The sequence below is a fragment of the Cavia porcellus genome, unplaced genomic scaffold (assembly GCF_034190915.1).
Source record: "Cavia porcellus strain 051 isolate PalLab524CR breed Dunkin Hartley unplaced genomic scaffold, mCavPor4.1 scaffold_27, whole genome shotgun sequence".
NCBI classification, from domain to species: Eukaryota; Metazoa; Chordata; class Mammalia; order Rodentia; family Caviidae; genus Cavia; species Cavia porcellus.
In genome coordinates this window covers 30,736,616-30,749,531 of record NW_026947510.1, presented here as the reverse complement: position 1 = coordinate 30,749,531, position 12,916 = coordinate 30,736,616, and positions in this window count along the sequence as shown.

Below are 12,916 nucleotides of genomic sequence, written 5' to 3'. Positions count from 1 at the left end.
GCATTGGGTAGCTGCAGTTTTCTGGAAAAATCTGTCTTTTATGAATTGTTTTTCAGATCTTCAATAAATTTTTCTTAACATTTCAAAAAAATGAAAAATGGAAACATATTTAGGCAGTTATGCCTCAAAATATAACTCAGGATCACTGTCTATGTATCAATGAACTTAAAATTTTGGTGAACAAATACAGGTTTGGGATAAATTTTCTGATTTGGTTATTCAGTGTTCTCCTTTTATGGATGGGTCAATTTCTGATCAGGGTAATGTATAGTACACTATTGGTGTTTTGATCAGGATTGCATTAAATCTGTATAACAGATTTGAACACGTGACTGTTTTCACTATATTGATGTTGACTATCCAAGAATAAGGGATACTTTTCCATTTTCTAGTGTCCACATAAATCTCCTTTTTCAAAGTACTGTAGTCTTCAATGTAAAGGTATTTTACAATTTTCATTAGATTAATTCTTAAGTATTTCATTTTTTCTTTATGCAACTAGGAAAGATATTTTAGACTAAATTTCTCCTACAGTGAGTTTGTGTATAAGAATTCCATTGTTTTTTGAATATAGACTTTATGTATTTTGCTATACTACTCAATTTGGTTATTAAATCTAGGAAACTTCCGGTGAAATTTTTAGGGTGTTCTGTATAAAGTATCATATAATATGCAAATGATGATATCTTACCTTCTTCAATTCCTACCCCTTATGACTTTTTTCTGTCTCTTGTCTAATTCCTCTGCCAAGTGCTTCCAGAATCATATTAGATAGTAGTGGTGATGATGGATACTCTTGTTCTATTACTGATTTTAGATTAATTTTCTTTCATTTTTGACCTCTTACTATGATGTTAGCTTGAGGTTTGTCACAAGTAGCTTTTATTATATTGAGATAAAGGCGAACTGTTTCAATTTGTGCAGAAATCTTATCATGAATGGGTGTTGGGCTTGTCAAATGTTTTTCCCTGTCTACTGAGAGAGAATTGTGTGGTTTTTGTCTTCGATTCTGTTATTGTGATTTATTACACTTACTGACTTACTTATACTGACCAATCCCTGAATCTCTGGGATGAATCCTACTTGGTCATGGTATATAATTTTAGTGATGAATTGCTGCATTATTTTTGCCAGAATCATTAAGGAAGTTGCCCTGCAGTTCTCTTTTTGGTTGGATACTTCTCTGGTTTTGGTATCAGGTCCAAATTGCTTCCAGGAATTGTGTTAGAAATATTGTAACCCCTTGAATTTCATCAAAGATTCAGAGGACTAATGGCATTACATCTTCTCTGAATTCCTGTGTAACTGAGCAGTGAATCTGTCAGGACCTGGCCGTATTTTTTTTTTTTTTGGTAGAATTACACTTATTTCTTCAATTTAATTGACTGATACTGGGGTATTTATAACTTTTATATCTTCTTAACTCAGCTTTTGTAATTCATATGTATCAAGGAATCTGTCTATTCAGAATTTTTAATTTTACTGGAGTACAGGTTCTTGATACTGGATCTGCAGTTTCCTTTGTGATTTTGTTTTTCCAGTCCTAATTACATGATTTTGATTATTTTTTCTTTTTTGATAAGGTTGGTTAGGAATTTGTCTATTTTACCTAATCTTTCAAAGAACAACTTCTTTGATTAGTTGAGTCTTTGTATGGCTTTCTTAGTCTCAAGTGCATTACTTTTCTCTCTGACCTTTATATTTTCCTACCTGGTGTATAATTTCAATTTAATTGGCCCTTAATTTTCTAAAACTTTGAAGTTCAACATTGTGTTATGCACTTGAGTTTGCACTGTTTTTCTGATGTAAGAATGTCCTGAAACAAGTTTCCAGCTTAAAACTGCTTTCATTTCATTCTATAAATTCTGGTGTTTTATATTGACCTTACTGTTCACTTGTAAAATCTTTCTAGTCTATACTTTGATTTCATCTGTAATTTATTGGTTGTACAAAAGGATTTTATTTAATTTCCATGTGTTTATGAAGTTTTGTGATATCTTTTCCCCTTGATTTTCAATTTTATTGCACTATGATCTGAGAATATACATGGCATGAATTCAATTCATTTGCATTTACTTAATAACGTTCTATGAACTTTAATGTAGTGTATTTCAGAGAACATCCCATATGAGGATGAAAAGAATGTATTTTTATGTTGTATTGTGAAATATTATATATATATATATACAAAAAGTCTATTTGTTTAAAGTTTTTTTTCATCTCTGATATTTCCTTGTTGAACTTTTCATGTATTCTATCTGTCCCTTTGTGATACTGGGGTATTAAGAATGCATATTATGATTGTATTAATGTTTATTTGATTTTTCATCTTCTTTAATGTTTGTTTTATATAGTTGGATGTGCTGGTATTTGGTGCATATATGTTTATAATTATCTTTTCTTCCTCTTGAATTTTTTCCTTAAGAATTATGCAGTGACCTTCTTTACCTCTTCTGATCAGTCTGGGCTTGAAATCTATTTTGTCTGCAAACAGAATAGTTACCTTTGCTACTTTACAGGTTCCTAGAGCATAGAATATTGTTCTCCTCTCAGTCTGTGTACTGATTTCTGAGTTAAATATGTTTCTGGTATGTATCATATTGTTGGATCTTGTTTCCTGATTCGTTCTATTAGTCTTTTTCTTTTTGATTGGTGAACTGAAACCACTTGCATTAATGTTTATAACTGATATGTTTTTCACTTATTCTTGTAGCATTATTTCCTCCTGTTGGTTCCCATTCTTTCTCCTCTGCTTAATTGCTTGATCTCTATGTTGGATTCATTCTATAGAGTTTGTTGGAATTGTTGTGCACAATAACTTTTTCTGGAATATTCTTCAGAAATTTGCAGAGTGCTGATTTTATGGTCATGAATTTCTTCAAGTGTTCTTATCACAAAGTACTTTTATTTATCTGTTTAATTTGAAAAATAATTTTGAGTGGTGCATCAATCTGGGTTGGAGGTTGTTTACTTTTAGAGCTTGGAATACTTCACTTTTTAGCTCTTCTTCACTGAGGGAATTGTGTTGAGATATCAGGTGTAATTCTGATGTGATTTCTTCATAAGTGACCTGTTTCTTTTCTCTAACAGCTTTTAATATTTTGTTCTTGTGCGGAATTTCTGGAATCTTCACTACTGTAAGATAATATATTTTTTTCTGATAATGGCTAATTGAAGTTCTGTATGCCTCCCTAGGTTTTTTTTTTTAAATTCTTTTCCATGCCATTTGCTCTGGGCTATATTTCCATTTCATTTATTCCTATCAGTCTTATGTTATTCTTCTTTGCAACATCTACCAGCTGTTGGATTGACTGTTAATGATCCCTTGCCATTTTTAAGATTTTTTTTCTTTATGTATTCATTAATAGCACACCTGTCTTGTAGATCTGCTATACTGAAAGATTGTTTCATTTGGCTGTGTTTACTTTCAACATAAATTTTAATCCTTGTTTACTGTTTAAATCATTTCATGGATTCCATTTCTTTCCTTTGGTGGACATTCATGGTTTCCACCATTTTCCTAAGCTTCACTTTTTTTTTATTTTAAAGAGAATAAAACAAAAATAAACAGAATAAAGCAAATCAGAACAGATCAATGTGATTGACATAGGACTTCAATGCAATACAATAGGAAATCAACAATGGCTACCAAAATGTTTCTCATTTTCTTCAAAATAGTTGTCCATACACTCACACAATAAAATAAAAAAACAGAACCAATCAAAACAAAAGAATGAAAACATTACAGGACATCAAAACAAGATGATAGGAAATCAACAATGGCTACAAAATATCTCTTAATTTCTTCAAAATAGCTGTCCATACCTTCACACATAATAAAATTGAACAAAATAAAACAGAATAAAACTAATCAAAACAAAAGAATGGAAGCATAATGTGACTTAAAAACAAGATAATAGGAAATATACAATGGATACAACATTGTCTCTTGTTTTCTTCAAAATAGCTGTCCATACTATCACACATAGTAAAATAAAACAGAATAAAATTAATCTAAATAAAATAATGAAAGCATTAAAGGATATCAAAACAAGATAATAGGAAATCAACAGTGGTTACCATAATATATACTGGTATATTCAGAATAGCTGCCCATACTATCAAACATAGTACAATCTAGTGAAACAAGACAGAATTAAGCCAAACCTAACAAAATTATGAACATGATACAAAATTCAATGCAAGATAATAGGAAAGTAACAATGGTTATCATTTTCCCTTTTTAGATATTTCCTCCCCTACCACTTTCATAATATCTATTGTACTTTTTCTAACCCACTAACTCCAGTTTTTTTAATGCTATAGAGATAGCTTGATGCTCACTCTTATGAGTCGAAGCCATTTTACCCATGAACATGATATCCAGTTACATCCATTTACTTCAAGGATCTTAAGATTATTCTACTTTATAGCTGGGTAGCTTTCCATTGTATGAAAATTTCATGTCTTTGTTTTCTATTCTGCAGTTGAAAAGCAAGCTATCATTGGTTTTTTGGTCTCCCATCAGGTGAAATAATTTTTTTCTTTCCTTTAATTTTCAGTCTATTTGCTTTCAAGTTAAATGTTTCTTGTATACAGTATATTGATGGATCTTGTTTCTTGATTCACTTTCCCTGTGTTTCTTTTTATTGTTGAACTGACACATTCTGCATTAATGGTTACAACCAGCATGCATTGGCTCATCTTTGACATGTTATCTTCCTACTATTGGCCCTCCACTTTCCCCTGCATTTAATTGCCTACCCTGTTTAATTATCCTCCTCTGCTGCTTTTCCTAGAAAGATGGTCATTTTTAGCTTTCACTAGAATATCTTTCAGCAATCCCTGTAGGGTTGAATTTTTGGTCATGAATTCTTTCAGTGGTTCACTATCATGAAAATATCTTATTTTTGAATTTTATTTAAAGAAAAAATCAAAATGGAAAAAATTTAGAATTTCAAAAAAAATAAACACTAAGAAATCACTAGTTGATAAATTACATACTGCCATCGTAGAAATAGTTGCTCAGCTTACAAAATTAAAGTGTAAAATGTAGACATTCAAACAATAAGAATGCAAACAGTTCTGTTCAATGATCCTCCAAGAACTTGGTAATATAGTTATCTACCTTACACTTAAACATAAATGCAGTTATATCCTTTAGAGCACTTTCTTTCCATCTCTTTTTTTACAATAGTGATCACATGTTTTGGTATTTATTACTTGTACAGTTTTTATTACTTTTTACACTAGAGACTAAATGTGATATTTATAAAGATGATTCTTATTTATTTCACTTATAAGGATAGTCTCCTTTTAACTGTGAAGGCCTCAATATCATCCTTTTTATAGATGAGCAATATTTCATTGTATGAAGATACCACATCTTTTTCATCCACCCTGCAATTGATGGGCATTTTGGCTGTTTCCAATATTTAGCTATTACAAATTGTGCTGCTATGAACATGGGCACAAATATTTCACTGTGGCATGACTTTTTGAGATTTTCTGGGAAAATTTCCAGGAGAGGAATAACTTAATTGAATGGACGTTCCAATCCTACACTTCTGAGAAATTTCCAAACTGACTTCTATAGTGGCTACACCAGTTTATACTTCAACCAACAGAGCAGAAGTGTTCCTTTTTCCCCCAAAGCCTCACCGACATTTGTTATCAGTTGTTTTCTTGATGGGAGCTACTCCTCCCGGAGGGGGATAAAATCTGAATGCTGTTTTAATTTTCATTTCTTGAATGTTGACTGATGGTGAGCCTTTCTTCCTGTATTTATTTGCCATTTGTATAACTTCATTTAAGCATTGTGTGTTCATCTCAGATGCCCATTTTTGGAGAGGGTCTTTAAATTTGGGGGCTTGAAGTTTTTCAATTCTTTATGTGTTCTGTATGTAAGTCCTTTGCCTGATGGTATGCTGGGTAAATTTATTTCCCATTCTATGGGTTTTCTTTTCATTTTGTTGGTTATTTATTTTGAAGTGCAAAAAAATTTAATAATATGAGATCCCAGTTGTTGACCCTTTGAAGTGTTTCCCATATGGGTGCAATTAGTTCATGAATTCTCTGCCTACCTCTATGTCACCAAGTCTTCTACCTACATTGTCTTAGAGTAGATTTATTGTTTCTGTTTAAGTATTTAGATCTTTGATGCATTTTGACTTTATTTTAGTGCATGGTGATAGGCATCAGTCTAGATTCAGTCTTTGGCATGTGGAGAAACAATTTTTCATATATTATTTCCATCTTCAGTGAACACGCTTAGCCCCTTTGTCAAATATCAGGGTACTGAGTGTCTTTGTAGTTGTTTTTACATCTTCTAATCTGTTCCATTGATCCTGAGGTCGATTTCTTTGCCAGTACCATGCTGAAATTATCACTGTGGCTTTGTAGTATGGTTTCAAGTCAGGGATTGAAATGCCTCCTGTCTTGTTTTTGTTGCCCAGAATTACCTTTGCTATTCTAGGTTTCTGCTGTTTCCAAATGAATTTTAGAAGTATTTTCTCTGATATGTGAAGTATTTTAATGGTATTTTGATTGGGATTGCATTGAATCTGTATAACAGTTTTGGAAGTATGGCCATTTTCACAATGTTGGTTCTTCCTAGCCAACATCAAGAAATATCCTTCCATTTTCTAATATCCTCTTTAATTTCCTTTCTTAGCATAGTATAATTTTCAGCATATAGGCTTTTTCCATTCTTAGGTTGATTCCTAAGTATTTCATTTGTTTATAAGCTATTATGAAGGACAATATTTTCTTTTTTTAATTTTTTTACTTAAAAAAAGATTAATATAAAAGGGGACACAACAAAACAGATCAAAACAGTACAATTAAAGCAACATAGTGTTTCACCACAAGACAACCCATAATTTACAGTAGCTAAGATAGTGTCTGTTTCCTTGAAATATTTGAGTATACCTTCACACACTGTAGTATCAAACATAACAAGACAGTATAAAACCATTCAAGAGAATGAAAGTACTTAAGGGTATTCAGAGCCAACTAACAGAAAATTAACAATAGCTACTGTATTATCTCTGTCCATAAAAAGTTCTTATACTATCACATATAATAAAATCCAATAAGATGCAACATGATAAAACTCGTGAAGACAGAAAAACAAAATTCTGGTAGGACTTCAAAACAAGAAGATATTATATCAGCATAAGATATTATAATGTCTTCTTTTCTTCAATATACCTGTTCATACCATCTCAGACAATAAAATCAAACAACCCAGAATAAAAGCATTCCAACTAATGAAGGAAAACATTATAAGGCTTCAAAAAATGTAATGGGGATCATGATTACAACAGACTTTTATGTATTCTTACCATTTCTTACACTAGGGAGACTATTTTTTATTTATACATGTGACTTTGATTTATATCACTTGAGTATGGTCTCAAGCTGTGCCATTTTTTAATAAATATCTCAATGGGATAATTCTTTAGAGATGACTAGTACTCCATTATATAAAACACTACAACTTTTTATCCATTCCTCAGTTGATGGACACTTAGGTTGCTTCCAAGATCTGGCTATTACAAACTGTGCTGCTATAAACGTGGATTCACAAATATCACTGTGGTACAATGTTTCAGTTCTTCTGGGAATACACCAAGAAGTATAATAGCTGGGTTGAATAAGACTTTCAATCCCAGCTTTTTAGATATTTCCAGACTGACTCCACAGTGGTTGCAACAGTCTGCATTCCCACAAACAGTGCAGTAGAGTTCCTTTTCCCCCACCGTCTCTTCAGCATTTATACTTCATAGTTTTCTTCACCCTGGCCACTCTTTTTGGAGTGATATGGAACCTCAGTGTGGTTTTAATTTGCATTTCTCTAATGACTAACAATAATGAACATTTTTTCAGGTATTTCTTTGCCATTTGTATTTCTTCACCTGAAAACTGTGTATTCATCTCAGATGCCCATTTTTGGATTGGATCTTTGAATTTGGGGAATCTAATTTCTTTAAATTCTTTATATGTTTTAGTGAGAGGGCCTCTGTCTGAAGGAGAGTTCACTAAGATTTTTTCCCAGTTTGTGGGCTTTCTTTTCACTGTGCTGGAGATTTATTTTGATGTACAGAAACTTTTTGATAAGACAACATCCCAGTTTTTGATTCTGGCAAGTATTTTCCGTGCAGTTTGATTCTTGTTCATGAATTTCCTACCTAACCCTATGTCTTCAAGGTTTTTACCCAATTTATCTTCCATAGATTTAGTGTTTCTGTTTTAATATTCAGATCTTTGATCCATTTAGATTTTAATTTGGTACATGGTGACAGACGTGGGTCTAGATTTAGTTTTTGGCATATGGAGAGCCAGTTTTTCCAGCATCATTTATTAAAAATATGTAATTCTTCCAGTGAACATGTTTGGCTTCTTTATCAAAGATAAGGTGGTTGAGTATGTTTGCAGTTGTGGTTGTATCTTCTAACCTATTCCATTCATCTTCAACTCTGTTTGGATTCCAGTACTATGCTGATTTTACTACAGTATCTTTGTAGTATAATTTCAACTCAGGGATTGTATGACTCCTGCCTTGCCTTTGCTGCTTTGAATTGTCCTTGCTATTCTAGGTCTCTTCTGGTTCCAGATAAATTTTAGGAATTCAAGATCTATGAGGTATGCTGATGGTATTTTTATTATGATTACATTGAATCTGTGTAGCAGTTTTGAGAGAATAGCCATTTGCTTTTTTATTTAAAGAGAAAAAGAAAGGACATGAAAAACAAAGCAGTAAACGGGTACAATACAGAATTTCAAGAAAAATAAATACAGTAAGAAATCACTAGTTAATAGGTTACATATTGTCTTCTCAAAAAGAGTTGTCAAAATTACTAAATTAATGTATATAGTGAACATGCATAAAGTGAGATTGGAGAGTGTTACATTCAATGATGCAACAAAATCTCAGTAATATGTTTTTCCATCCTATACACTCAAACATACATGCGGTTATATCCCTTAGTCCACCTTCCTTTCCTCTATTTTTTACAATAACAATTACACTTTTAGGGCTTCATTACTCCCAAAGGGCTTATTAATTTTTTTTTGAAGAGAATAAAACCATACGTGACTAAGCAAAACAGAGTCAGTTAGAACAAAAGGATGGGCAGAGTACATGAGGCAAAAATAGAACACCAGATGATCAAAAATGGTTACCATTGTGCCTCTTTCTATTTTTAAATTGAGTTGCCTATATCGTCAGGTATAATAGAATTGATCAAAACAGTACAGAACAAGACCAATAGAACCTACACTGGAGACCTTACAGGACCTCAAACAAAGATAATAGTCAAACCATAACGGGCATCATAATATATCTTATTGCCTTCAAAGTGGTTGACAAACTTGATACTATCAAACAGTAGAATATAATATAATCAGACAGAACAAGATGGGGAGAGCAATACTGGGGTTCAAATCAGGTTAATAGGAAAACAAAAATGTTACTATAATATATCCCGCTATTTTTAATTTAGTTTTCCCTTAATTGAAAAAATAGTTTAATATAAAAAGGAGGCAGATTGAGATAAAAGACGACATTGTAACAGAACAACGCAGGTCAGAACCGAACAATTTAAGCATCATTGGGTTTCACCACCAGATAATCTAAAACAATAGTAGTCACCATAGTGTCTTTTTCCTTGAATTGTTTGAGTATAACTTCGTATGCAATAGCATCAAGCATATCAAGACAGTGTGAAGCCATTCAAGAGAATGAAAAAATTACCAGGCATTTAGAACCAGCTAATAGAAAATGAACAATGGTTTCTATATTATCTCTTTGCCTATAAAAAATTTGTTTATACTATCGCATATAGTAAAATATAGTAAGATACAACATGTTAAAACTAGTGGAAACAGATGTACACCAGCTTGATGGGACTTCAAAACAATATGATATTAAATCAGCACTAGCTTTTATGATGTGTTGTTTTCTTAAAATGTTTAGAGAATAGCCATTTTCACAATATTTGTTCTTCCTATCCATGAGCAAGTGATGTCTTTCCATTTTGTAAGATCTTCTTCAATTTCTTTTTTTCAGTGTATATAATTTTCCCTATACAGATCATTCACTTCTTTCATAAGAATAATTTCTAAATATTTCATTTTTTTGGTTGCTAGTGTGAAGGATGTGGCTTCCCTTATTTCTCTGTCTGTCATCTTGTTGTTAGTGTAAAGTAATGCTATTGATTTTGGAGTATTGATTTTGCATCCAGCTACATTGCTGAATTTATTTAGCAAGAGAGGATTTATTCTTTCTTATCTAATTGCTCTTGCTAGTATTTCCAGTACTATATTAAATAGGAGCGGTGATAAGGGACATCCTTGCCTTGTGACTGATTTAAAGATAAAGGCCTTCAGATTTTGGCCATTTAGTGTAGTACTGACTGTTGGTTTGTCATAGATGGCTTTATCATATTGAGGTAATGATATTATGTTCCAATTATCTGTAAGGTTCTTATCATGAATGAATGTTAGACCTTATCAAAAGCTTTTTCTATAGCAATGATCATGTGATTCTTACTTTTGCATTTATTGATATGTTGGATTACACTGATTGATTTACATATGTTGAAACATCCCTACATGCCTGGGATGAATCCCACTTGGTCCTGGTGTATAATCTTGATGATTTGCTGCATCCTGTTTGCCAATATTTTATTGAGGATTTTTGCATCTGTGTTCATTAGGGAGATTGGTCTGTAGTTCTCTTTTTTAGTTGGGTCTTTCTCTGGTGTGGGTAGTAGAGTAATATTTACTTCCAGGAATGAAATAAGAAGGATTGATTATCTTTTGATTTCATTGAAGAATTTGAGGACTGTAGGCATTAAGCCTTTTTTGTATTTCATGTAGAATTCTGCAGTGAATCTGTCTGTGCCTGGGCTCTTCTTCATAGATAAGGACTTAATTACATTTTCAGTAGCATTAATAGAGATTGAGTTATTCAGCAGTTTTGCATCTTCTTGAGCTAGCTTTGGTACTTCATATGTTTCTTGGAATCTATTTCTTTTGTGTTACCAAACCTATGAGAGTAGAGGTTTTTAGAATTAGGTGTTGTTAATCTTCTTTATTTTTACAGAATCTGTAGTGATTTTGCCTATTTCATTTCTTAATGCATGAATTTGAGCTTTTTCTTCCCTTCTTTTAATAAGGTTGGCTAGGGGCTTATCAATTTTACTTATTCTTTCAAAGAATGAGCTCTTTGATTCGTTGATTCCTTGGATTGTTTTCTTAGTCTATTGCATTGATTTCTGCTCTGATTTTTATAATGTCCTTCCTTCTTGTGTCTTTGGTCTTGACTTCCTCTTCTTCTTCTAGATGTTTGAGGTGTAACATCACATTATTTATTTGTATTAATTCTGTTTTCCTGATGTGAGAACTCAGTGCAATAAATTTTCCTCTGAGGAAGGCATTCATTGCATCCCACAGATTCCAATAAATTGTATTTGTATTTTTGTTTGTTTGTTGCATTGTTTAATTTCTTCTTTAATTTCCTCTGTCACCCACTGATTACTCAAGAGTGTGTTATTCAGTTTTCATGTGTTTGTGGGATTTTTCCAGTTTCTTTTATCATTAATTTCTAATTTAATGGTGCTATGATACGATAACATGCAAGGGAACATTTAAACACTTTTGCATTTATATAAATATGTTCTGTGAGCTAATATATGGTATATTTTAGAGAATGACCCATGTACTGCTTAGAAGAATGTGTATTCTGACGCTATTGGATGGAATACTCTGTATATGTCTATCAAGTGCATTTGTTCACAGGTGTGATTCAGTTCTGTAATTTCTTTGCTGGTTTTCTGTCTGGTTGATCTGTCCCTTGGTGTCAATGGTGTGTTAAGATATCCTGTTATAATTGTGTTCCTGCTAATTTGGTTTTTCATTTCTTTTAATACTTGTTTTACATAACTGGGTGCTCTGGAATTTGGTGCATATATATTTAAAATTGTTATCGCTTCCTCTTGAAGTTTTCCCCTAACCAATATGTAATGACCTTCTTTATCTCTTTTGATCATTATTGTTTTGAAGTTCACATTGTCTGCAAACCGAATAGCTACTCCCACTTTTTGGGGTCCCTGTTGCGTGACATGAAGTATTGTTTTCCATGCTTTGACTTTCAGTCTGTTAGTATCCTTTTGGGTTAGATGGGTTTCTTGTAGACAGCATGTGGTTAGATTTCTTTTTCTTTATCCATTCTGCCAGTCTGTATCTTTCAATTGGTTCATTGAGACCATTTATATTAATGGTTATCACTGTTATATACTGGTTTATTATTGACACATTATCCTTCTGCTGTTACATCTTTATCTCTCCATTCTGTTTAATTGTCTGCTTTGCTTAGTGGTTTTTTCTTAAGTGTATCTAAACTGTCTTTCATTTATTTTTTGCAAATTTTGCCTTCTGATTATGAAGTTCTTCAGTTGTTCTTTGTCATGGAAGTGTCTTATTTCTCCACCAATTTTGAAGGACAGTTTTGCAGGGTACATCAGTCTAGGTTGGAAATCCTTTCTTTTAGAATCTGAAATACTTCACTCCATGCTCTTCTTGACTTTATTAATTATGCTGAGAAGTCTGCTGTGACTCTGATAGCGTTTCCTTTACAAGAAATCTGTCTTTTCTCTCTGACAGCTTTTAATGTTATATTCTTATCTTAGATTTCTGGAATGGTGATAATGTTAGGTCTGGGCATAGTTTTATTTTCGTTATGACTATTTGGAGTTCTATATGCTTCACTAATCCTGATGTCAGTTTCAATTCTCATTTTGGGGAAATTTTCAGCTATTACTTCTCTAAAGATCCTCTTGACATCCTTTGTTTTGTCCCCTTCTTTTTCGTTTATCCCTATCAATCTTATCTTGTTTTTCTTTGCATCATC